Source organism: Plectrocnemia conspersa, unplaced genomic scaffold (assembly GCF_051122295.1).
Source record: "Plectrocnemia conspersa isolate PC_06_02 unplaced genomic scaffold, ASM5112229v1 ptg000009l, whole genome shotgun sequence".
Classification (NCBI taxonomy): Eukaryota; Metazoa; Arthropoda; class Insecta; order Trichoptera; family Polycentropodidae; genus Plectrocnemia; species Plectrocnemia conspersa.
The window spans coordinates 27587881-27615413 of NW_028277173.1; the positions used below are offsets into that span (position 1 = coordinate 27587881).

The following is a 27533-nucleotide window of genomic DNA, read 5'->3' on the forward strand; positions in this document are numbered from 1 at the left end:
TTTAATAACAAACTATAGATTTAAAAAATATTAATTATAGAATATATTTGCTGCAATATATTGCTACTCTCATAAAAAGTTAATTAAGTTAATTAAGGATTTGATTTTTTAATTGGACTTTTCAAAGTGGTCTTATTTCGCTTTTTAGTCTGTTTTAAATTATAAACAACGTTTATTTTCTTGTTGTTTGCAAAAAGTTAACGTAATACTCTAAAATCATACTGAATAATTAAGTATTTTAATGATAATTATAAGGTGTAAGATATTTGCAAATCTTGCGTCCATTGAAGCTAACTAAAAATATTTAGCACATCATATCTATTTAAGAAAATATATAATGAGCATGCAACAAAAAAAACGGAAGTCTACAAAATATTTGTTTATTGTCTTTTTATACCTTATGGTAAGATTTACCTAAGTAAGAAAATGTATTATATTTTGATGACTTTTTCGAAGTGTATGTATTCATCGAATAGTTTAAAATGTCTGATTTCTGTTATATTAAAAATATAAATAAACACAGAATTTAACCAAATAGACAAAAATTCTTAACCACTATATATATAATAATTTGATAGTATACAACATATAAGAAATATTCGATAAGTAAAACTGTTTATACTAGGTTTTGCGTGACATGGAAAAAATGACTAGTACTAAATTTGTGCAATATTGTGATTACAGTGTGTGTTAAAAAAAGTAAAAACGCAAGGAAAATGCCAATAAATTTTACGACCCGTTGATAAGTGCATTTTGTACGTGACCATTAGATCCAAAAAACTATTTTAAGACCTACTGAATGGCCGCTAATTAACTAACGTAGAAGATTTTCTGCTAAATAAAAAACGCGGGTTTTAAAATTTTCACCCTATTCAAAATTTAATGGTTATGCAAATATTATAATAAGAAAAGTGATGGAAATATGCAAGTTTAATTACAATTCTTAATTTTCGTTATGGACCGTCGCGTCAAAAATGAGTGAGCAAGAAAATCTAAAAGAGTCAGATCTAAGCGTATATTATTCAAATCTATTTAGAATTCGCTTTCAGGATTTTTATCTGCAATTCACTTTTCGCAAAAACTTCCACATGATATCCCAAGCTTGGGACACTAAGCTCAAACTAAGTAGAGCCGCCGCTTCCCTCTTCACGTCAACTCTGGTCCAAGCAAAGGGTACTCGAATGGTAATATAAGTCATTCTAAATTTTAATATAGCTTTTAAATTTCAAATGGTATATTTATAAAGTAACGAAGTTCAAGCATTTAATTGGAAAAACATAATAAAAGGCCATTTACACCTTTCTTCATCTTAGATTAATTCACACAATTTAAGAAAAATCTAATATATATTACTCAAATAACAATTTCAATAAATGTCTAAAACTATTTTTTTTAAAACGTTCTCTAGACCTTAGATTGCAGTTCAATAATAAATTGGTAATTTTGCGCGCATTAGGTGCCTAAAAAGAGATTAAAAAATAAATGACTAATCTTATATCTATATATTCTTAAAATAAAAGTATAGGATGTAAGAAAAGTCATTTTAAAACAAACTTCTATATAAATACTTTATAAAAGTTTAACTCGTATTTTTACCATCCTAATAAAGTGTAGCTTGAATTTAGTAAAGCTTTAATAAAAATGAAAGTCTAAGACAATTATCAAAAAAAAAATCATTCGACTAAATAAATTCTAAACAGCATTTATGAACCTGAACTTTTGTAATCAACTGAAACTATTAATATTACATTCACAAATAAAATAGTGATATTCTTATTACATCAATGTCTTTAAAGACAATTTTTTTCGCGCTGATGTAAATTTGCCTTTTATCTACTTTTTTGTTTAAGTTAACATTTTTTAAGCAAATTGCTAGGAAAGGAGTTACGTGATATTATAAATTTAATGATCTCATATTAACAATAAAACATTTTCAATAGTTGGCGATCCCACAATTTGCGTTACATAGAAATAAAAGTATATATTATTTTCTACAAAATACCTTCATGAAACTTAACTTTTTTCTTCGCATTAAAAATGTATAACGCACATTGAATTTTCACACTAATCTGTTTTTTTTCAAACTAAAATATTTACAGATCCGCAAATATATGTATATAAAATATATCTTGTTTATATATAATACTTCTATAACCTTGCAAACTTTTCTCACGTCGCTTCGTCACCCTTATACAGTGATGAGGGTAAAATGACTGGACAGCTTTTCTGCGATGTTCTTGTATTAGATCACCCTTCCTACTGTGTTGGTGATGTGTCTCATTAATAAATTATGATTTTTCATAAAGGAGGAAAACGTCAAGGATTATTTTTCTCGCAAAAAATAAATTATTTATAAATATCTCCGATTTGCATATATTAAGTAACGTCCTTTTTCGCTTCAGGCGAAATGTTTTTATTTTATATAATAGAAGATATAATATTTTATAATAATGTATCTTTAGGCTGAAAAATAATATTTATATTTAAACATAATTTTGGATTGTTAAGAACTTTTCATGAAAGCTAAAAACAGTTGTAGTTGCTTTGATTAAGATTTGTTGATTAGACTAAAATTGGACTTGTTTATTAAGCAAATAATAACAATAAATAAAATAAGCTTGAAAGGGAAATATTTTGTGTTTGTTATTCAATTAAACTTGATAAAGCAATTCTTTGGCAAAACAAAAACTTTCACCTTTCGCGGATAACCCGAGAATTTATGCATTTCATTAAGCAGATTCGTTAATTTGTGGAAGTCGGTCAGCGGCGCTGAGCTTTAGCGGGCGAGCTTTTAAGCTCGAGCTTTAATTGCTAAAAGCTAATTTTTACAATCGCTCGAATTTATTCGACTCGTTTTTCAAGAATAACCGTTAAAATTTGGAACAAACACATCATTCACCAAACTAGCAAATGGTTATAATGCACCTGAATGCACTTTCCTGTGAACTTGGAGCTTATCCAAAATCTCTTTTAATATAATATTAATTTATGATCAACTCACAAAATAAAATAAAAACCTTTCAAACGCCGCATCTTAAGTTGATAAACAAAAAAAATATCTATTAGACTTTTGGACTCGATCCAAAAAAGTATCGATTTTTATCGAATGTGCTACCAATAGAAAACTTTCTTTTGTATCTTAAATCTGTCCTAATTTCATTAATATAAAGCATTTATTAATTTTATATTTTACTGCTTGAAATTAAAGCTTTGTACTATTATATATATTTTTTATTATTTATGACAAAAAAATCTCTTATATAATTTCTAAAAATACCATATTTTCAAATATACATTGAAAATCTCTTCATGATAATCTTATATTCACAAATTTATTTGACCTTTCATAACAAATTCTACATGCCATTGTATATAGATATATGTTTTATATTTACTTATTTTTAAATATTATACAACACATTGTATACAAAATATCTTTTTCTCTCTCTCTCTCTCTCTCTCTCTTTTTTAAGACTGTGTGGTAAACTCATAATGTTTTCTTTTTTTATATTTCACGTGACGGCAAACTTTATTTAGCTATTATCAAAAACACTAACATATAATAGATCTATCGATGTATTTAGACCCTCTTGTTTGGGTTAAATTTATAACCATACGCAGGGGAATAAAATCTTCGTAGATTTTAATGCAATATATTTTTTATTAGTAAAAGTCGAATATCCAAACTGACAACGAATAAATAACCATTATATTCTAGCGCCACCAGTTGACCTAATAAAATTTAATTTAAAATATTTTAATTAGTTATTCGAGATTTTCAACAATGATCATATTTTTTCAATGATAGCTGAAATTGCTATTGAATCAAAATATAGTAAAGTTTACAGTGCAGAAGCAATCAAAATTATCATTAAAGTCAGCAGAACTACCATTGTATAACAAAAATTCATTAAAATAATATTCAATACATCTCCCTATTTTAATCTCAAAAAAATTCATAGCAAGCAGCAAATATGGCATTTTTACGCTAGAAAATGTTATAAAAATATTTCGCATCTTTTTTATGACATCTATAGAAGTAACTAATCTACTTTTTTTGCTATTTATTTCACCTAAATTTTAAAAGTATTTTAGTTCTTTCTCCCATAAATTGCAATATTGTAAAAAATGCAATACTTTTAAATATTAAAATGATTATGAAGTAATAACAAATATTTTTTTAATAATTATCATAAAATCAACGTTTTATAAAAATAAAAAAATAACAAAGAAAAGCAGATAAACACGTGCACTTCATTGTTGTCAAGACAAAGAGATCCTCCTTTTCTACATCAAGTCGTAACTGGGTATATGAAGTGAATAGTTTACGACAAAAACACAATGGCTTACGTTAAATGAAACACTGGTTTCTACCCTTAAGCGAGGGTTAATGCTTCTGAAAGTTATTCTGTGCATTTGTTAGGATGTTTGTGGTATATTTCACATTGACTTATTAAAACCAAGTAAATAAATTACCGCTGAGGTTTATTGCCAATAATTAGAGAAATTAAATTAGAAGCTGATAGATAATCTTTAAAGTTTAATTATTAATAAAATGGTAATTGTTTATCACGACTAGGGATTCCAATCCCGGGCCAAAATTTTGATCCCGGGATTTCGGTATTGCAATTAGTCGATCCCGGGATCCCGGGACCAGTCCCGGGATAATTTTCATGCTATTTTATCGATAAAAATAATTTAAAATGAATAATACAATATATTTTTACATCTGTTTTTTATAACGTACAATGTATAAAGTACGTATAATTTTAGTCTTGGACTTAAAATAAAAAATAATATAATAAAAATAAAAAAGGGAAGGTCTTATATATTTATTTGAGAAGAAAAAAATGAGCTTTTGACAATGTATGCACATAGGTATGTACATTCATACACAATTAATTGAAAACATTATTTTGAATATAACTCACGAAGTAACATCAAGTAACACGAAGTAACATCAAAAATATGCTATCTAAAAATAAAAATACATGTAGATAAATTGATGCATTAGTGTACCTTTCCACGGTGACGTCACGAACGAGTTGTATGTCCTTGTATACTATTAAAGTATTTATTTGCGTCTATCCCGGAAAAAATAGTGTAATAATACAAATGCAACTTGAGTTTATTAGAGCGCAAAATGTCGCAAATTTTTTATTTTACTTTAATTAAAAGTTGCGTTTTTAATATTTGTTTTCTATAAAGAAACTATATTTTTATTTATTTTGCCTTTACAATCTCCATATTTTAATAAGTGAGATGCGTATGAAACAATCGATAGTTGCGCGATGGGTAATCCAACTATAGCGGTCACTCGCACCAACTCAGGTAGGAGGTTGTGCCTAGCACTGCCATATATCGAACCGCAGAGCGTCATTGTAAAAATGCTTGATCATACAAAAGTTCGAAATTTTCTATTGTGCTAAACCTAGATACTACTTTTCGTATTTTAAACGGAGATTTGATATTATGAACTAAACAAATGCGATTATCAAAGTAATAAAAAGTTAGCGAATGCATTTTTGAGATACGTTCAAACGATAAATTTACAATTTTTAGGCATCAGTATAATTTTGGGATATTAAAGGTAAATAAATTAACAGATCTTGATTTCATTCCAGCTAGTATGCTTAAAAAAATACAGGACATTATCCTATATCTGTTTTAACCTATCCTGAAAAGCAAATACTTTTTTCAATGTATAGAAAATTACGAGACTGACACTTATACATTAAAAATAGGGTATTGATACAGAATTATAGGTCTGTGTTGCTTGATATTAATTTGATCAACAGTTTCCAAGTATTATTTAAAGTACAACAAGTATTGGGAAACTTCCTTACAAGCATAACTACTTTATTTTTCAAGCATATGTCGAATAATATTGATTTAATCCAGGTACTTACATTTTTCGGACAATTATTGTAAATATTTTTATGTATTTATATATTTTTGTGCTGATTATATTGGCGTAACGTTGTTATGCCCTGCACATGTATATAAATTAATTAAGAAATAAGGTTATTTCTATAAAAAGAAACAACACATACATTTAACACTTAAAGAATAGATCACTGATCTCTTTACTAAAAACTGACACGGCTTTTAATAAAATAAAAATGCGTAAACTTTTATATTATTCATATTTTTATTTACATTAAATAAAAGTTTCGGAAAAATAAGCTAAATTATAGCTTTAATATTCTAGTATTACTACTGAGGAAACCGTTTACGATATATTAAATATCGAGTAGGCCTTAAAAGTTTGGCTATTTATCCCTGGTACATACAAATTTACAAACGTACCTTAATACCGGATATAATCTAATAATCCTTTTGTTTACGTGTATTCGTACCTATGTATGTATTATATTATACGTTCGTACGTGTTCACTCACATACGAGAATTAATTATAAATAAGGCAAAGTTTAAACAAACATACGATAATATATTGAACAAATAAACGAAATTAAACATTAACAACGTGAACGGGATTGTCTGTTATCCTTGCGTGCCCTCGCAAATTATCCTTTATAATGTATCGTATATGTATAATATATATGTACAGTACCTGTAGGGTAAATACATATTGGTGCTTCTGCGTTTTCTTAACAAATCTACGCTGTTCGAGAACTTGACTTGTGACTTAATTACGTCGAGGTAAACATTTTCAGATCATATTATTGTTGTATAGGCAAAATTTTCTGTCTGCCTTAAAATAATCAGAAAGTACAAATTAATCATAAATTATTTATTTATCATTTAGGGTGAGGATCTTCTTTCGTATAATCCTTGAGATTCTAAGAATTTTAATAAACAGTGATTATCTTAAATATACACTTTAAAGGTCAATGAAATATACGTATAAAGAAAGCTCAAACTCGAAACATAAAAATAACATTTAATACACTTACATTTTCTCTATTATATATTTAATAATAAAAAAAGATCAGATAGGTTAATAAAAAATAATAAACTGCTTTGTTAATTGTCAAGATTATATATAACAAATAACCAACCTTAAGTATAAAATATATTTGTTACAACTTGCAAACTATTAAATCTACATATTAACAAAATTAAAATGGATTTTTAAATTGTCAAATTTTATTACAAAAAATAAAATTAATTTGACAAGTTTTATAGATATAAACACAAAAAACGAATTTAAATATCTACATTTTATTTTAATTTATTAATTGATATTATAAACTTTAAGATATGATAATTTGTAAAACATATTATGAATTTGATTATATCAAAATGAGCTATCGCTATCTTGGTATAAAATTGTAACTTCTTTCTTTATCTCATTGTTATTGGATAAACTGTCAAACTATCCTTAAGAAGAGTGTCTTTGACTTGTCGATTTATAACATACAAAACAACAATAGCAAATTCTTGTATTTAACCTTTAACTTAGTATCCATATTAACAAAAGTTTTGTATAAACGAAAAAAACAACAAAGGATGAAATACAATTTCAATGTTGTTTAAAGGTACATAGTTTACCAAAGGTAATAAAATTTCTAAGAAATGTCCTTTATTGTTGTATATGTGGTTAAAGCTATCAAAACTTTGTAAAGAAACTTAAAAATGGCTAATAATATTTATATTTTAATTATTTCATTAGTCATGTTTGTGTTTATTAATAGTATTTATAAAACACATCAAATTATTAATAAATAAAGACAATAAATAAAACTTACTTTTGTCGAACATATCAATAAGATATTTTTAGATTTTATTTTGTATTGTATATTAAACGTTAATTATTTTGCATGTGAATAGAAACATATAATATTTTACTAAGACTTTTTTGTTGAATCACTAATAATTGATTTATTTGATAATTTACAAATTAAATATAGTATGATAGTATTTCATGTGTAGCATTAAAATATCAATATAAATAACAACAAATTCAGTGATTTTATATGTTAAATAAAATTTAGTCTTGTTGAAAATTAGATAAGTTAAATTTGTTATAAATTTATTTTACTACTTTTTATATTGACTTCGAATTTATATTAATGAATTTTAGCTGAGTAGTATATATTTAACAAAGACTATTTTTGCACTGTGTAAGTAAAAATTTTTGATGTAAAATTAGCTTAATAAATTAATTAAATAAATAATGAATAAATAAAAAAAATGTGTAGAGAAGACTTTAATTCTTGTATTCCATAAAAACATAAACCAGTCTTTCTTACAAAAAATAAATATTGAAAATAATATTATTTAAATATATTATATTTAAGTTGATATTATTTTTGTTATTTATTTTGATGGATGTTAATAGTTTCTAACGTATTTTTTTAAATTACGAGTTTATATTATTTTTTATATTTTGCTTTATAAATATCAGTCAAAACATATCTTAGAATTAAAGTAAGCGAACTTCTAGTTCGATGTAATTAAAATTTTATTTCAATATAATAAATAATCCAAAAGGCATTCTTTAATGTTTATGATTCAAGCTAACAAACTAAATTAAATACTCTAACTAGATTAAAATGATTTAAATATGTTTCATATAAAAAAATTAAAAAAGTTAAATTACATTGTCATCTGGTAAAGCAAACACATCAAATTAATTTTTTTTAAACTTTTAATAACATTATAAATATTGTAAACGACTGTTGTTTTTTTTTTGTCAAGTGCACATAAAAACAAATATTAAAAATTAACTATAAAAAACAACTTATAAATAATATTAGTATATAAAAAAAATTACCTAATTGCTGTGTTGATTATTTCGAAGATCTCCAATTGCAGTATTAAAACGAACTATGCTTTTCAGCTTATAATAATTTAAATACAACACTTGTTAAAATCACTTATATACGAACTATATACGTAATAATTTAATTAATAATTACTATCGGTTTCAAAACCTTATTTCCTATAGCATATATTAAAGTTAAAAACTTTCTTAAACTTTGAAAAGTTTCAAAAAAGTCGCGTCATTTCGTATCGCGCGCTTATCACGTTTTTAATATGAGTCTAACTTTTCCGCGTCGAAACTTTTATCGCGTTAGTAAAAGTTGCCACGGTGACCGTAATAGGGAGAAAGACCCGCTTTTCCCTTTGGGACGTCCACACACGACGGAGTACGTCCGTCGACTGTTGGGAAACCCTTCGGAAAAGCGCCAGGAAAGCTCTCCCGCGGTGAACTGGGAAACTCTGGTCCCGAAAACTTACACTAATCCCGCTTTGTTCCCCCTCGCTTCGATAGTAATTACGGTTTAAATAATAACCGTATACGTTAACTTTCCAGTTGCCGGTCGTTACTAATCAATTATGGAGAGTATTAAGCTGACTTTGGATGTTTTAGTAAAAACAATAATAAATATAAATATATATTATTTTAGTTAGTATTTTAATAAAAAGTTATTTTATCAGACAATAGTAAGACATATAATTATTTATAGGAATATATTTTTATACAAATAAATAAATGCGTTGCTTTTTGTAGACCACTAGGCAATACATAGGGCTTTCAATTTGCCTCAGCACCCTCACAAACTTTTTTGGTGCTGAACCAAAAAAGTTTGTGAGGGTTTGTACTTTCACACGAGTGTCGTCCTCACTCTTTGCTGGGGATTTAAAACTTTTTACGATAACATCTTATATCAAATAAATAATAATACCCAATTTTGTTATGGATTTTATTCATATTTTTGTATGTATCTCAATAAGTATAGCCTGATTATATATATATATATTATCATTTGATTGTTATGTTTTATATCTTAAGACACAGTTTGTTAATTTAAAATTAGAGTCTTAAATTTATAAAAACCTTCTTAAAAATAATTAATAATTTTGTCAAATATACTTGCATTAAAATCTGCCTTTAATAAATATTAGTTTAATTTCAAAGCACAATTTTTTTTAGCCAATAATAAATTATTCACCTTATTCTTAAATATATATATCATAAATTGGACCATAACTTCTCTAAGCATTTTGTAAGACGATTTGAATTTCAGGCACGTATTTTTCTGCGTGAAAAGGATTGCACGCAAGATTTGTTAGTAAATGTTTGAGAATCTGTCAAAACGTTTATTTCGTAGTAGATTTTGTCGTCTTTAGTATTGTATTTCTACTGTGAAAAAAATCTTTGACTTAGGTTTTTAGCAAACTGCATTTAAAAATCGTCTTTTATGATAGTTTTTTAATCAAGTAAACAATCTAACTTATTGCCAAGATAAATTAGGTATCAGAGATATCTAGAAACCTTCTCTAGAAAAATTAAAATAATGTTTTCGTTAGAACATATATTATTAGATCACTATGTGATATATACAAGAAATAATTTAAAAGTTGCCCTTAAATTTTTATAATATATTTTTGATGAGAAAATATATACGTTAAAATAAAAAAAGGCATATATCAGTTATTTCAACTGACAATTTAAATAAATTTAACCGTTGAGTTAAATTAAGAACAGTAAACTTTTTGCTTTATACAAGTGCGACGAACAGATAATTTTCTGATAAGAATTACTATCTCGATTAAAGAAATTTTGTTGCAAATGTATACCTGAACATATGTTTAAATATATAAACTATAAACTACTATTTTCTTAATTCTGCTTAGTTTAAAAAATAAATAGATTTTTAAATATTTTTTTAAAATATTTATTATTACGCTTACTAAGATTTTAAGATTTATTTATTTATTTATTAAAATTATAACCATCGTGACCTGACAGGCAAACCTAATGCGTCACGATAGTCAAAAGTACTAATACATCATAATACATACAAATATAAACAAGACAAAACAACAGACACAAATCACCTCAACAGGTGTGCATTGTCCCATACGAATTAAACCAAAACTCCATAAGTGCAAGAGAAAAAGTCAATATTACTATGGACAGAATTGAGCACATAAATGGCCTTGGCCAGAGAAGAGTTGGCAAGTGCTCCAGTTCTACACTTAACAGGCAAGAATAGTGGAAGCGACCTAGAACTATATCCACCTTCAGGAGCCCACATTTGAAGCTGCTCGAGCACTGAAGGATTGTCTACGATGCCCTTGAGCAATTTCCAGAAGTGTTTAATTACATAAACACTTCTGCGAGTCGACAAAGAAACGTATCCCAGGGCTCCCAAAATAAAAGCACTGGGAAACAAAAACGGATAATACCCGTATTCCTTAAAGTATAAATATCGAAGAAATTTACGTTGTACTTTTTCCAGCTTCAATTCATTACATTGATTCATTACGCCTGGGATCCAAATGATGGAGCTAGTTTCTAGTATGCTGCGGACTAGAGTATCATAAAGAGTGCGCAATACTAAAGTATTCCTGAAGTAACGCGCATTTCTCAAGATAAAACCGAGCATTTTTAAGGATTTGCTATGAGTCTCTGCAATGTGCTGGCTAAATTTTCAACCTTCTTCGAAAGTCACTCCTAAATCCTTAGTTGAAGAAAACCTTTCCAGAAAATATCCGCCTAGATGGTATGAATATTTTGCCGGCGTTAACGACCTTGAAAATGAAATTGTGTGACATTTCTTTACACTGAAAGGCAATTGGTTATAGCAAGCCCATTTCCATATAGAGTTGAGATCCTCCTGTAGGTCGTGGGAATCAGAAATCGAATGCATTTTCTTGTAAATTTTCAAGTCATCTGCATATAATAAAAAATCTAAATGCTCTATTGCTGTTTCTATGTCATTAATGAACAATAAAAACAACAATGGACCCAAATTGGATCCTTGAGGTACTCCAGTAGGGGTCTTATATCGTTCTGAAAAGGAGTTATTATACTTGACCAATTGATATCTATTGGTCAAGTAATTTGAGAATAGATTTATGAGATCTTCAGAAAACCCGAAATTAGATAACTTTTTTACAAGTAAAGCATGGTTAACTTTATCAAATGCTTTTTCAAAGTCTGTGTATATGACGTCCACTTATACACCAGAGTCCAATGATTTTGCAACATAGTTAGACAAAACCATTAGATTAGTGACAGTGGATCGAGATTTACGGAAACCATGTTGTTGGTCGAGAAGCATACACCTGCAATGATTAAAATGTATTTATGCAAAACAATTTCAAATAACTTTGCAGGTGATGAGATAAATTTAATAGTGCAAAATTATTTATTGTAATTAATTTACGAACTTTATATTAAAAGAAGTATATTTATAAAACATTAGACATACAAACTACATTTAAATATTTTATAAAATGTTATAATAAAAATAACTAAATAAGCAATATTATTAAAATGTGTTTGATATTAATATAAAAATATTTATAGATAACTCTATTATTAAAATAGTTGATAATATAAAATATTTAGTAGTTGTAGATAAAAAATTTGATAATTTTCTACCACTCTTATTAAATTAAATAGTTAAATTGCTAATTATATATACTAGTGTTTTTAATTAAAAAATACCTAAGAATGCTTCTAGCTACATATGACCAATTTCTACTTATATAACTTGTAAAATAAAAGTTAAATATTGAAACAGAAATATTTTAGTAGCTATTGGTTGATATCACTCGAAACGTTATATGATGAGTAATTCGTTAAACGCTCGCTTTTACCGAGCAACTTTTACTCTTCACGCACAGACGCGTCAAAGAAAGATTGCCAGCATTCTTCCTCTTCCGAGAACAACGCGAATACGTTACATTCAATTACACCCGGATTAGTGCGTACGCCAAAAGGAGAATGATTGACACACGGTGCCACGAAAAAAAGCAAGAAAAAACAACAAAAAATAAAGAAGCAAGAGCACTCACGGTAATTCCGCCATCAAACGCGACCCGGGGCAGAAAAAATTACATTACCCGTCTTGGGTGTTAGACTTTATATGGATTAGTGGCCATAACGCGCTCGGGTACCGCTGAAGACTATGGAAAAAATAAAAATGAAAAAACGTAAGAACGAAAGGAAGAATAAGATACTGTCTGACGATTCTAACGATGGGGCAAAATAATATTTTGACTAATGGAAAAGTTGAAGCCTCCGCGAACTTTTAATGTTCTGCCCCAATAACACTAATTTATTACTCGCTCGAATTTTTATTAAGGGCGAAACGTTATCGAAAGTGAAATTAAGCATGGGGAGGAATAAAATTTTTAAAAAGCACAAGCGCTTTCTTTTATTGGTCGAGTAAATCTCAAATTTTAAAAGCTCCGACGGAGAAAATAAAATGTGAGTTATGATGTGTATTGTTTTGTCATTGAATATATGAAAGATTTTAAGTGTTTATTTTTTTAATAAAATAGGCAAATAGATTTTTAATAAAAAAATTAAATAGCTTGATTAATAATATTATACACGTATGCTTTTTATATTTTTTACAGCAGTATGTTGACGCATGTAATACTAATATTTTGTCGCATTTTTTGTAATGTAAATTGGTATTACGCGAAATATGAGAACCTAATTAAAAAAACATACAAAAAGTAAAGATGCACAAATTTTATTAATAAAAGAAATTATCCACTCAAGCAACTTTTTTTTTTCTCTAAATAATCTGATTACGTATTAATTATAATTTTGCCATTAGATTTCGGAAATTTTAATCGCGTTAATCCATTTTATTAAAGATAAAAAAAACATCATATTTTTTAATCTACTGTTCTAAGTGACTGGACGTAAATGCAAAATTAAAAAAATAGAGATGAATTTAAAATTTTTTGTTTAAAAATTTCTCTGTTTTAACGAAATGCATGTTATTTAATTTTGCTTTCGATCTAAAATCGGTCAACTGTGTTTAAGTAATGAAGTAAATTCCTTCTCTGAATAGTAAATATTTACGATAACAGATTGCATTACAAAAATATTAACGTGCTCGTCTCCCGCTTTTAACCGATAAGCGTCGCGAAACGAAGAGTCTAGTCTCCCATATACAAAGTGTTCATTGCGCAATAATAATAAAAATTTTCACTACTATTTGTATTATTAAATTTATCTAAAAATATTATCTTATTTTAAAGAAGACATACTTATTAAACATTTTTTATTTATTTTATATATAATATATATTTCACTTATTTAATATGCAATTAAAATCAGAAAGTATATAGTTATCATATAAATATAGGAAAATACAACTAACGATTCTGAATATCTAATCTAACCTAACAACACTTAAAAAAATCTGCTTTTGTTACTATTTTTGTTAAGATTGTAAAAGCGTGTTATTGGGGGTTGTACTTATATACTCCCCAATAACACGATAATTTTAAAACGTGCTATTTGGATGCCCGTTTCTGCCAAAGGGAGCACGTCCCCATTTTACCGTGTTATTAGGGGGTCTACTGGAAATATAGATTTATTTTTACAAAAAAATACGACCACGTATGATGGGTAAATTTGAAATAATATGCATTTTATCCATCTAGTTACAAAAGATAATATGTTTTGCCACATTTAGTATATTTGTGTCATTGAAATTCATGTAGGTTTTTTATATAGACGGTTTTAATAAATTATCACTAAATTAAATATTCAATTATTACACGAAGCTGTAATTAACTATAAATCGACTATTTAAAAGAGGAGTATCTATAATAAAAACAAAATGGTCATTGAACTTCTTATCAAATTTATTTTTAACATAAAAGTTATGCTATAAATAATATTTTAATACTTTTTTTTTTGATTTTTTTAAATAACTATTTATCTTTATTATAATTTAGACACTAATCCTTAAAATATATACTACATATGTATGTTATTCAGTAATGTATAAATAATTTTAGCCGCAGGCAAAAATTAGTATTGAATGAATTTATTGTAATAAATTATCATTATAAAAAAAATTAATAATTTAAATAAATCAATTTTTTTAAATAACCAAAATCATAAATATCTAAAAAAAATCTTTAAAGTCAATTTAAATTTGTCAATACGGTTAACTATTTAATAATACAATGTAATGGTATATTAAATGCTCATTTCACAAACAAATCAAAAAGTATCGATTCAAGAAGTTAACATAACTCATTAAAAGTAGAGAGAATAAAAGCGAAGAAAACCTAACTTAATTTTATAATAATAATTGAGGATAAAAAAGTACGTGTGTAATTTACGGTAACACTGCTATAATTCCAGTAAATTAGTTTTAAAATACGCTTGAAAGTCATGTATTGCATAATACGTATATTATGTTTAAGACTGTTACGACTTTATACATGTATGGTTTATATTAGGTACTTTCATGGTTTTAAAATAGCATTAAAGAAAAATATGGTACATGATCCCATTTAATATTTTTTTCTTAAATTAAATCTGGCGTTACTTATGCATAACTATTTGTGATATTACTGTATTGATGAATACATATTCTATTGAATCAAAGTGATAATTATCATGGTTTTGTATTAACTTTACTAATATGATATTTAAGAAATCGTCATTAATTTAAACAGCGAGCTATTTCATCTGGTTCTGTTTTCACTATATTCTTTCATCTTGAACTTTCATTCTTTGAGTGTATTTACCAATTTTATCCCAGATGCGTACCGCGGTTTTTTAATATAACTGCTAAAACTCGACACTTACTAATTTATTGTTGCCATAAAGGTAAGATAATCGAGTTTATAAGTACGTTAAAATGATAAAACGTAACAGATTAAAATAAAAACCGACATAGCCAGACCAGATAAGTGGATGACATTTGATAATACACAAATGATAGATGAAAATCAACCTTAAAGATTAAAAATATGTGTTTAATTTATTTTATACTTTACAAACACACCATTAACTAATCTATTGCTTACTTGTAATAAAAAATAATATCTTTTTCCTTATAGAGATATTCTCTATAGAATTGGTACGTAACCGTATTAAAAAAAATTCAATAATAAGTTTGATATTTTCGTACATAATTTAAATTAATTACATTTCGCATCTATATGTTTAGGTATATTATTACTTTCGCATACTTTTTTTGTATTTTTATTTAATTATATATGTAACTTAATAGCGAAACAAAATAAAAGGCAATAGATTTTGAATTTTTTTTTACATTAACGTTTATTCTTATTGTAGATTAAAAAAACAGGAAATACATTCACTTAAATTGAATACAAATTGCTCATTTTTAACCATTTTATAGTTTACAAAAATAATAAAAAAAAAAAATTTAACGTAATAAAATAAAAATAAAAGTCTGTAAGCGCTCATTTAATATCTGCGTATACAGAAAATCACCTATAATTTTAATTTTCAAATATTTTTTGCTATAACAATATAGCTTCTACCTTGTAAGTATGAGCTTATTATGCGTATAAAAGAATCAGGGGCTTTTAAAATATTTTTAGGCTTATAGGCAAATGCTTTTTCTATGTCTATAATTAATAATTTTATGTCTGCCATTTACAATAGATTTTGGTTAGAAAAATACACAAATGAGGAGCACGCAGTACATATTAAAGATAAGTACCGTAAGCAGTTGCGTAGCTATGGGGGGGCGAGAGGGGCGGACCCGGGCGGACTTGCTTGGGGGCGGCATATTTTATAAATAGTATATTAAAATAATTAATTGTGAATTATTTTAATATATTATATGACAGATCATGGTAGAAATAAAAATAAAAATTAAACACATGTATTTGTAATTTTTAGTTTCGTTTATTTAGGTCAAAATTACAAATAATTAGGTATATTTTGATAAGATATAATTTGTTGGCTAATTCTATAATTAATATTTTTTATTGTATTATAAAACACCTTGTTTAAATAAGAAAACAAATATTACATACAAGAATAAATAATATGCATATAATATGTGAAGCGAATGTTGCGGAATTGGGAAGTGAGGCAAAAGAGGCCAGATTTTATTTTAAAAATTGTATGGGGGGGTGGCAATTTTAAGGATCGACCCGGGCAGCACATACCACAAAAAAGTCATTTAAAAAAAAAGTGTTTTCTTATAAAATTATAATCAGTATTTTATAGTTCGAACTTAAATCACTCACCATTTAATTATTAAACAATAAATTCTTTTTTTTCCATGAGTGTTTTTATGATAGATTAAATCAATAATATTCCATTTTCTTGAAATATACTAAGGCAAAAAATGTAAGCCTCCATCCATAATTTAATCATATCAGCGCCAGTGTGACTGAAAATTCATGTCGCCAATTTTTTTCAAAAAAAAAAATGCTTTATCTTAAATGATAGAACGTGTCACTGCGAGAGCAAACATAAATTTGTCATGCAAACGCAGCCTCCGGGGAATGAGCATCGATTTAGGTCATGTAACACGCAGCAGCATCATTCTCGTCGTTTTCGCTAGAATATATTCAGAGTGACTCGCGAAAAAGTAAGTTACACACACCCGAGGGATGCCTGCACATACCGACCGGTATAAAAAAATATGATGGCATTCGGTCGGCTTCCAAAGGCCCATTGTTTGCGGCCCGTCATTATCCGGGCAGCTTCTAAATAATTTTCCGGACCGTTTCCGACAACCGACGAACAAAGCTTGTAATGACCTAAATTATCACCCGATATCAAGCGGTGGGTAAAACGCAGGTGTTATTGGTATACAGGTGTGTAAATTAATTATGAATCAAATACCTACTAATTTTATATTTGTACTTTTTTATAATTATGTATATGGGTTCAACGACTAGCACAATGTTTTAATTTAGAGGTCATTCTAACGATCATTTAAACTAATCAAACGATAAATTAATAATCACGAAAGTTGGCAACGCATGAGTTTTCTATAGCAATGGAAGAGAGATCTTGTGACCAAGCAATTGAGTAATAATTGTAAATAATATACGAAACAACTGATATCACATCTAAAAATTTATAATATCATACGCATAATACTATTGTTTTTTTACCCTTTGGTTGTCAATCGTCAGAGTGTAAAACTGGACAGCTCCTGATTTTTGTCTAACTATATAGTTTTACGTTACTTTTTATTATTTAGAGTAAAATATTATAGTTTTAAAAATAAACAGCAGGTAGAAATATAAAATAAATAGTTTCGTCGGATTGTGATGTATTTCAGAATACATTATAAATTATTATTAATTAATCTAGTAATAAATGTTCTTAAGAATTATGATATTTAATTTAAAATAAAATAATCCGTAGAGTGATTTTTTTGTGAAAGCCTAAACCCATTTTTTCTTCAACATTGAAAAACTCCTTTATCGCGAGTGGAACTGGCCCTTTTTGTGATGATATGCGTTAATCCATTCGTCCAATTATAGATAGATGAATGGTTCAGTTGACAAACCCGACAATCCCTTTAGCTATCAAGTAGTATTATTATCAATATAATCCCTACTTTGTACTAATTACTCCTCATATATGATTTTGCAAAATTCTTTCATAAGTTGATTTTCGGAACATATTCTCGTAACAAAGGATCGTATTTTTTTCAATAAAAAGACTACATTTTAATAAAATCTATATTTAAAAAATGTGATAAAACGTTTAATCACGAAGTAAAAATACAGATTGTTTGGATATCATTAAGGTTGATTGCTTCACTGAAGTACATAGTTAAAAATACAACAATCCAAATGTTAACCCTATTTTTTTGTAATATAATATTAAAAATATTTTTTATTTGGAAAAATCTATTTTTTAAATTATTAGTGTTCACAAAATTCGGGTTCGGAATAATCCTGTCTGGAAAAATCTGAGCACCGTGACATCTTTATTTAAATTATATACATTTCAGAATAAAAGAAATTAGGTTATTAACTGGTACTTCTAAAATTATATATTAAGTTACTGCCACACAGTGGCAGTAACTTAATATATACTACATTAATAATAAACAAAGTATAACTTTATAATAAATATTTAAAAAAAAGCTTTTAGTAGGAGACATGATACATGATGTTTTTATTTTTTAGTTGCTGAGTTAATATTTAAATAAAATAAAAAATGTAATATACGAAATATCAAACGTGTATTTTAAAATTCTGTTGAAATAAATTATTTAATAAATAGAGCGAAAAATATGTGATGTTTTATTATCTCACCCAAGAGTTGTTGGCGTCATTTTCTCGTGAAACTTGTCTTCGTTGCATTGAAGCTCGTCTAATTTAAAATTTGAACGAAAACTAGCAAAGAAACATCTCTTATTTCACAATACAGCAATCAGCGTAAGAGAAGCGCAAGAAGTGCAATGTGTTTTGAATTAAAGTATATATAGTATGGTTGAAATATTAATGTCGACTAATGAGACACTGTCGACCGAGCTCTGACTTGAAACGAAAAATAATTTGCATTTACTGCTAGAAAATAGAAATAGTTTTTGTCATATATTAATAAGACCTCAGATATTTATTATACGAGGGTGAGTCAAACTGAAACGCTAAATATATATATTTTGTTAATTTATGAGCGAAAGTGCCACATAAATACATCAAATACAAATGTTCAATACAAGTCTTAATGTATTTGTAAAATAATAGTATTTTTATTATATGTTTAAATAAAAGGCTATTTAGTGTGTTATATATTAAGTTTAATAGGAAATGGATCATAATGAAATGGTTTCGCAATTGTCTTCTACGACGATAATAATGGGTTTTTGGAGATTTTTTAGGCCAGCGTTGTGCGGCACTAATGTGTACTATACACGTTTATTGCTATCGTGCTCACAATAATAATATAGCAAACGTAAAATAATCCAATATCTTAGAAACTATACAAATATAATATTAAAAAGCATATAATGGAAGATGATATTATTTTATAGCTTAAGTCAGCGCTTTCACATATAATAAGCACGCGCAACCACTGGAATGTACATACACAAGATTCTCCAAATTCAAAAGAGAGAAATGTAAAGAAACCTTGCAGTGAAAAATAAAGACGACCAGTCTTCTCGACTTGAAGCCGGAGCGAACTATTTAGCACACATCGACACGGTAAAAATGCGGACGTGTTTTCCCCTCGGGGCGATGTAGCAGTTTTCCAACGTTGGTTTATTGCACTTTAGTGATTGGTGGTTTGACAAATATAGAGTTAAGTTACGGCTATGGACATATCCGCTGGGTACAGGCAGACGATGGAAGTTTTCCGTTTATCTACAACAAGGGAAACCGATGTCTTCCGTAAGGCATTTCCTGCAAATAAATCTGGGTTGTTGTAATTTATCATTGACAGTTTTTAACACTTGGAAAGGTCTTAAATGACCTTGACGTGATATTCAAGACTCACAATATATAAGGTCTTTCACGAGTTTATGTAATGTTACGCGAAAATGTCAAAATTACGCTTGAAATATGCGAGAGCATGCGACGTAACGTCAAAAGATATATTTTTAGGGTTGTTATCAAATACTCGTGTAACGTAAGAGTGAATTTTCTTAGACTTTAACATAAATATCGCAAGATGCGTCAATCATTTAAATGATTTTAATAAATAAACAATAATTTGACATGAAATTTAAACTTTAATATATATTTATCTAAAAACATTTTTTTACAGCCCAGTCTGTCTTGAAGCTTTTTTGTTTTAAACTCTTAAAATAAATAAATTTCAACATTTAAAAATATATTTTTGAGAACCACAGAAATAATTTTAATATTAATTAAAATTAATACATACGATTTCCCTATAATACTGTTAAAAAACATTATTTTTAGATATATTATTTATCATTCTAAACCACTCCTAAGATATTCGACCTTTCGCCACTCGTTTACTAGCGATAAACCTACAGTAAACCTTCAAAACCTTTCCCAAAAAAATACATGCAAAACAGGGACCACAGCCTCCGTCGTAGCGTATCAATTCCGAATTCAAAGAACTCGCCTACGGACCCTTATAAAAATATAGCACAGTTTGTAGCTTTCCGAATGGCAAAAACATACGCTGGCCGGGGAGTTTCAAGATTTGGATACCATTTACCGGGATGATCTCGGAAGTGGGGCTCCTTTGATTTATTATGCGCGGGGGCCCCCCGGAGCGTGCGCCCCTGGCCGGATGGTTATCGGACCGGAGGGTACAAATTCGACATATTCCGACGAAAGCGTAAACAAGATGACCCCAGGATGTGCGAAAATTCTGCTCCACCGAATCCTCTTTTATTAATTTCAATGTATAAATAATATTTCTGGAGTTTCGGAAAACACACGTCATGGCTTTCGTTGTGTACTTTTCTTTTATATAAGAAATGATTGATGAAATAAATGAGTTCGTGATGAAAGTTTTTCTTACTGTTAAATATAGGTGGATATTAGATTTTGATTTATTCGAATCCTGCATGTCATATAGTCTAATTTAACATTAGTTGTAGTAATTTAAAATAGATTCGTTTTAAGATATTTTGTAAGTCTCTTTAAATCTGTCCCTAAGATACTTTTTTTTATGTATTATATATACATATATAGTAAAGATAATAACTTAGTTTTTTTATTTGTGTCATAGTAATCGATTATTTTATACATCTGCATTATGTCTAAGATAGCTAAAATCAGCAGATAATTCATTATGGAAAGTTAAAATAAACATATCAAAATTTCAGTTAAAATCTTGTGATATAATATGAAATTTTTCTGAATCGTACGAACTCACCAAAAATTAAAAAAACTGGAATCGAAGTAAATAGATCGATAAGAAAAATAAAAGTATCCGCAATATAGTTTAATTAGCAAAATGAGCTAATGGGAAATTTTAAACAATTATTATTTATTATATGCATGCTGATCGCATGCTCTTATCTCTCACTCACTCTCGTCACTTAACACGCGAGCGAGCAAGCGAGAGCAAAATTATCTCACCGCTCGCGACTGATACATACATAGATATTTATCTTACGGTTGGCAAGTATTACTTATATTTGCCAGGATTCATCGTAATTATAACTCACAATTTTATATTTTAACAGTGATGCACATGACATGTTAAGTATTTTTTAAATAATGAAAGTGGAGACAATGGCATGTACAGCAATGCCGAAATATCCAAACTTTTAATCGCGATGAATTTTAATAATAATATATATGTAATACATTTACATATATAAATATAACAAAGACTTAAAAAATGTAAAAAAATAATACACTTGTAATTTAAATATTAGTATTTAACGTGAATTTAAAATAAAATAATGGGGCAAAATAATAAATTATAATGTTTTCTTGCAAATAATTCTGTTGTACTTTTTGTCAACATTTATGTGGTAATTTTTGTTAGCTTTTGCTGAATTTTCATAAATTATTTTATTTTAGTAGTGTTTATGTTCTATTGATCTTTGAAAAAGTTTACAGTTTAATTATTTAATATAAATTCAATGGCAGTTGCCACAGATTTTAGATATGTTTATAAGATTTAAAAACCCATTTTAAAAATAACAGTATATGATTATCTAAAAATGTAACACGATATTCATATTAAATTTTAGTACAATCAATCTAAGAAATTATAATAAAAAATTATGAAAGACGGTATTTATCATATCTAAATTTGATATATTACATTTAATACATACATATACAATATTGCAATATTAAAATGTTTTTATCTCAGATTTAATATAACTTTCAAAACAATTTTTATCAAGTCAGTTGAAAAAATCTTAAAAATAAATATGAATATATTATTATGATTGATATACTGCACCAAGTTTTTATTAATAAAAATAAAAAACTTTTAATTAAATGTATTATATATATATATAAATATATATCAAGTCCATTAAATAATGACGTGTAATTCTCACATTGAATATTTATATACAATTATTCTAGAATTATTTACATACGTTATATACGCTTTGCAAAATTTACTTAAGCTACACGCGAAAGAAAGCAATTTAAAATTATTCTTGCAAGTGAATTAACGTGGTAATACATTATTTTTTGTCTCAGGGACAAGTAATTTAGAGTTAAATCTTTCGGTAGCTGACATTGACAGATCGTATACGGTTTGCGATTTTTTCTCTACGATACCTATGTACATCGAGTTAAAAAAATGCGCAATTTTAGGCGAAAGCCTATCACTTTGACAGAAGTTTTACAAATGATGACTGACAGTGTTAGAGTGGTGATAGACAGTAATTTCAAACATCTCTTGAATATGTGGCATATTACTTATTATTTTTAGTTATTTTACAATAAAATATTTCTTACTGTGTTTTTTGTATTTAAGAATGAAAATACTCATCTGTACTATAATAGTATTTACATAAAGACGAGATAGTTTTCATTGTACTAAATTATTAATTCAATTCGATGGCATTATTGATGCTAGTAGACATCCATTGAAACAATAGGGTAAACCGGGAGCTTAGTATTCAGCGAGGGGTAGGAAAAGCAAAGATTCGAGATAAATCAAACGAAACAATTGTATCTGAGAACACTTATTGAGTCGTAGCTATGAAAATCTGAGTTTGTTAACCTTATCTTAATATCGACTGATCCTTTTGCTGCCGTAGAAATTAATGAAAGGCAAACGTACGCATTTCTATTTGCCATTGTGTTGTGAAAATATCGTTACTTTCACATTATGTATTGTAGAGGAAGAATTGATTAGTTCACAGATTATTAAAAAAATATATACTAATAAATATTACACGTAAAACAATAAAAATTGTTTAATTAAAAAAATTAATTTATTACCTTCGAACCAAAATATTACAATCGCTTCATGCTTACACATATTTTATTTTTATTATTTTATTTAAGAAAAACAGCTTATCTAAACCCTTATTGTCTTATTTCGCAAATTCATAATAAAATTTGTAGTATATATTTTAAAAATTGTAATAAATGATGCTACTCACGTTTTGAACGTAATAAAAATAAATATGCTTCTTGGTTAATTATCAATCTAACTATGTGCCCTATATAAATAAAACATCGTACAGTTTTATATGTACATATTATTTCACGCACTTGTATTACATACTTACTTGGTTATAGAACTAATTTTCTCCGATCCAGTTATAAGATAAGGTGAAACTAATTTCTGTCTGGCCTTATCAAATGACCCTTTAAGGAGTCTTGTTGGCCAAGTAGAAAAAAATTAGCTTTTCGCTTCGACGTTCCATTTACGTTTACATTTAATAATACTTTTATAGGTAAATAAATAAACTGTGTATTTTATTGACAAAGATAATAAATATATTTTATGTAATAAGGTCAATGAAGTACGTAACAAATATTTTTATATATTCGTCATTGAAAAATAAATGTAATAATTACTAGGTGATTATAATTAAATAAACAATTTCTTAAGATTATGGTTATAATATCCACAATATGATTGTGGTATACACTGTTGGAGATGGGTGTACCGCAGAGATCGTTAATCTTATAAGGATGTGTGTCGGCGACTCGGTTAGCAAAGTTCGAGTCCAGTGTATCATTAGTACTAAAAGAATTTTAGTAATTAAAAAAAAGTGCAAAGTATAGATTTTTAGTTAGGAATTATATTTAAAAAACGATAAAATAAGTTCTTTAAAAATGAATGTAAAATGCCGGCAAATGCAGTCATACACCGAAAATGTATATTTAAGAATACAGATTCTTTTAAATAATCTACGCATTATTTCTAAATGTATTTTTACTACTGTATAAACTTTATACTATAAAGTTTAATTAAGAGAATATCTGCTAATAATTTCTTTTCCCAGTTTACATATTTTTGCTTTTGAAGAATAACTAAAAAAGTAATTTATTTTTTGACTAGTGAAAGATTGTGGATTTTGCAAATATTTAATAATTGATTTTAATATCTGGTTTCTTGGATTATATAAATAATCTTTAATTGTCCGTTGAAATTTCAGGCTTAGCTCAGAATTGATAGTTTTAATTTTTTTACCAAAAATTTAATTTTTTTACCAAAAAATTAAAGGCCCCTTCGCTCATTGTGAGACAATTGTCAATACCAGCTGTTGCTACTTTACAAAAACAATATAAAAAAACCGTTTTGAATTATAAAAAAAAATTACCCTAAGTCGATTGCAAGCGACTTCGTATAGGAGCGGGTTCTTAGATCACCAAAGCAAAGATAAAACCGCCGGCCGGTTGGAGTAATAGAAAATCACAAAAAAATTGTTGGTCATTCAAATACTTTTGATCTTCCGAGAAAGTATGCATAATTTAATACATCTGGCACGAACACATTCAGACAGCTTTCTAATCTGAGTGTCTTCTTTTATTACTTAAGAAAAAGTTTATTCCCAGACCCCAAATAAAACTTTTTAAGAAGTATCCATTTGGCATAAACATGCCTTTACTTATGCAGCGTTATTGGCAGTGGTTTGAAGCCCTTTAAAAACATTTCTACAAATTTAATTTTATGTTTTAAAAAATTAGAATTCTCGAATTGACATTTTTCTCGGGAAATTCTCAAAAATAACTTTCGAAAAAAACACTACACGTGACAATTTTGGCCTACTAATCTCCAGAATCAGTATACTTCACCAAAATCAGGGGTACAAATAAAATTCATTCAAGAAGCGCAAAATTAACCATAAAATTTGTGCAATATTAAATATATGTATACGTCGTATTTGTCGATTCGGCATAGCTCCACATAGTGCAAGTATGGCTGAACAAGTTTATTGGAAGCCGTAAGCAAAGAAGTAGTTCTCGTAGAAGTTTCTGAAGGAAATTATTTAGTTTGACCGTATTTTAGCTTACACATCCTTTAACATTGAAGGAAGCTCAACGTCCCTTTAAATTCTTGATCGTCTGCCCAATGAAGCAAAATATTCATGGATCCTTTAATATGAATAAGTAAGTAAGATCCTGTTTGTTTAAAAGTGGTTTTAAAACTGTTATTAAATACCTTTTGATAAATGTCCTTTCAAATACACAATCGTTTATTTTGTGCTAACGAAAAAAAACTTTTTCTTTGAAAGTCCAAAGCGACAGAAATAAATAAATTAGTTTTATAAGATTTTCACGACTAATATCATCGCACATATGACGAATGGTCCAAACTAGACTTTTATGTTATTTTTTTTACAATTTGTTTATACGTGTAACTATAAGATTTTTTTATATTACGTTAATAACATGTAATAAAAACTTTCTTCATATTTATTTATACAAAGTCTAATTTATTTTATATAAAAGTAATTTATTTGTTAATACTATTTTATTATTTGCCATGTCTGTCAGTTATGTCAGATGGTCTAAATCGTTTAAGTCGTCTGGTGTCGTCAGATCTACGGTCAAGTAGTTCAGTTGTCATTTTGTTTGAGTGAAGTTTTGGTCTGTCGTTGTATGTCGTAAATTTGTTCGTTTTTTCGTCTTTTACGGATTTTATGTTAATGTCATTTTGTTTATCAACATTAGGAACATACCAGGAAGCGTCGATTATCATTTGCAGAACCTTGTTTTAGAATCTCTGGATGATGGCGATGGTGGAACACATGCAGTACCCCAAAGTTAAATTATGTATGTCCATATTGCTTTAAACATTACTATCTTGTTTTTGAATATCTTTTTTCCATTTAAATTCCGATTTGTTTCCTTTTAGTAAATATATTTTACGCCATGCAAGTCTTCTGTCCAAATATACTCTTAATATTTGACCATTTAACGACACATTTGATTAGGACTATTTATTAAATGTAAGCGTTATATATGTTAGATAAAGAAGAAGTTTATAAGCTCAAATAATTATATTTAAAAAATATTTTATTTAGTTATATAGAAAGAATAAGAGATATTTTTAACCACAGAGCATTTATTTGGAGCATGACGTTACTATAGATTACTCTCTCCGTCTTTCCTTTATCGCAATAACCACGTCCTAAACAATCCTAGATTGAGATATACAGACAAATTAAGGTTCACCCATAGGACACTTAAGGGATTATGTTTTTTTTTTATTATTTATTATTATCATTTTACCGCAATGTTAGGCCGTATGCGGCCGAAGCGAATGGCGAGATGGCACGCGGGCCGCAATAATTTCGGATGCCGTGCAAGTTTTCGAGCGCGATATCGCCATTTTGGAAAAGTAATTCGTTTTGTCCGAAAGCTGTAAAAACTAACGGCGCTTGTTACGTTCCAGTGACATCGGAACCGATCGTAAAATTTCGACCGACACCTGCAAGCGGCGGCCAATTAAAATTTTTGAGGTTTCGCTGCAGCAGCTCGGACCGGTAGATATTATATAATATATTTCGGAATCTGTGAAAAAAATAATACCCGAAACCAAACCATTTTTTTTTAAAACAATAAAATATATCCGTATCGCGTATATCTTATAAATAAACTGCACATCAGACCAGAGACTAATATTTAAATTTACAGGTTATTTTTCATGCTTCAATTTTTACTGTATTTATTTTATCGCTATGAATCATAAAGATAAATTTAATATGGTACGAAACTGATAATGAATTGTATTGTATAATATATTGTAACAAACTATTGACCTTGATTATTGTTATTCCCGAACGAGAAGCTGGCGGAGGGATGATGTCCAGTGGATGGTCCTCTAAGGTCTTGTAATCTTGCGACCCTTCAACCACTCTTTACACTCGTTTATTCGCTCAACGAAATACTCGTTTATTTGATCAACGCCTCT

At 27.8% G+C, this 27533-nt stretch overlaps 1 protein-coding gene across 5 annotated transcripts in view; it reads right to left on the bottom strand.

Annotated features, from left to right (window-relative positions):
* LOC148232495 (metabotropic glutamate receptor 2-like) overlaps nt 1-27533 on the bottom strand; it is a 671990-nt gene that overhangs the window by 570463 nt on the left and 73994 nt on the right. The window contains exon 1 of one of the 5 annotated variants that reach the window (XM_088191654.1): nt 8742-9134. The exons of 3 other annotated variants lie outside the window; for them this stretch is intronic. The gene's annotated coding sequence lies outside the window, so the exon portion shown is untranslated. Of the gene's footprint in view, nt 1-8741; nt 9135-27533 lie in introns of those variants that run through there. One more of the 5 variants, XM_088191655.1, reaches the window with a different exon arrangement.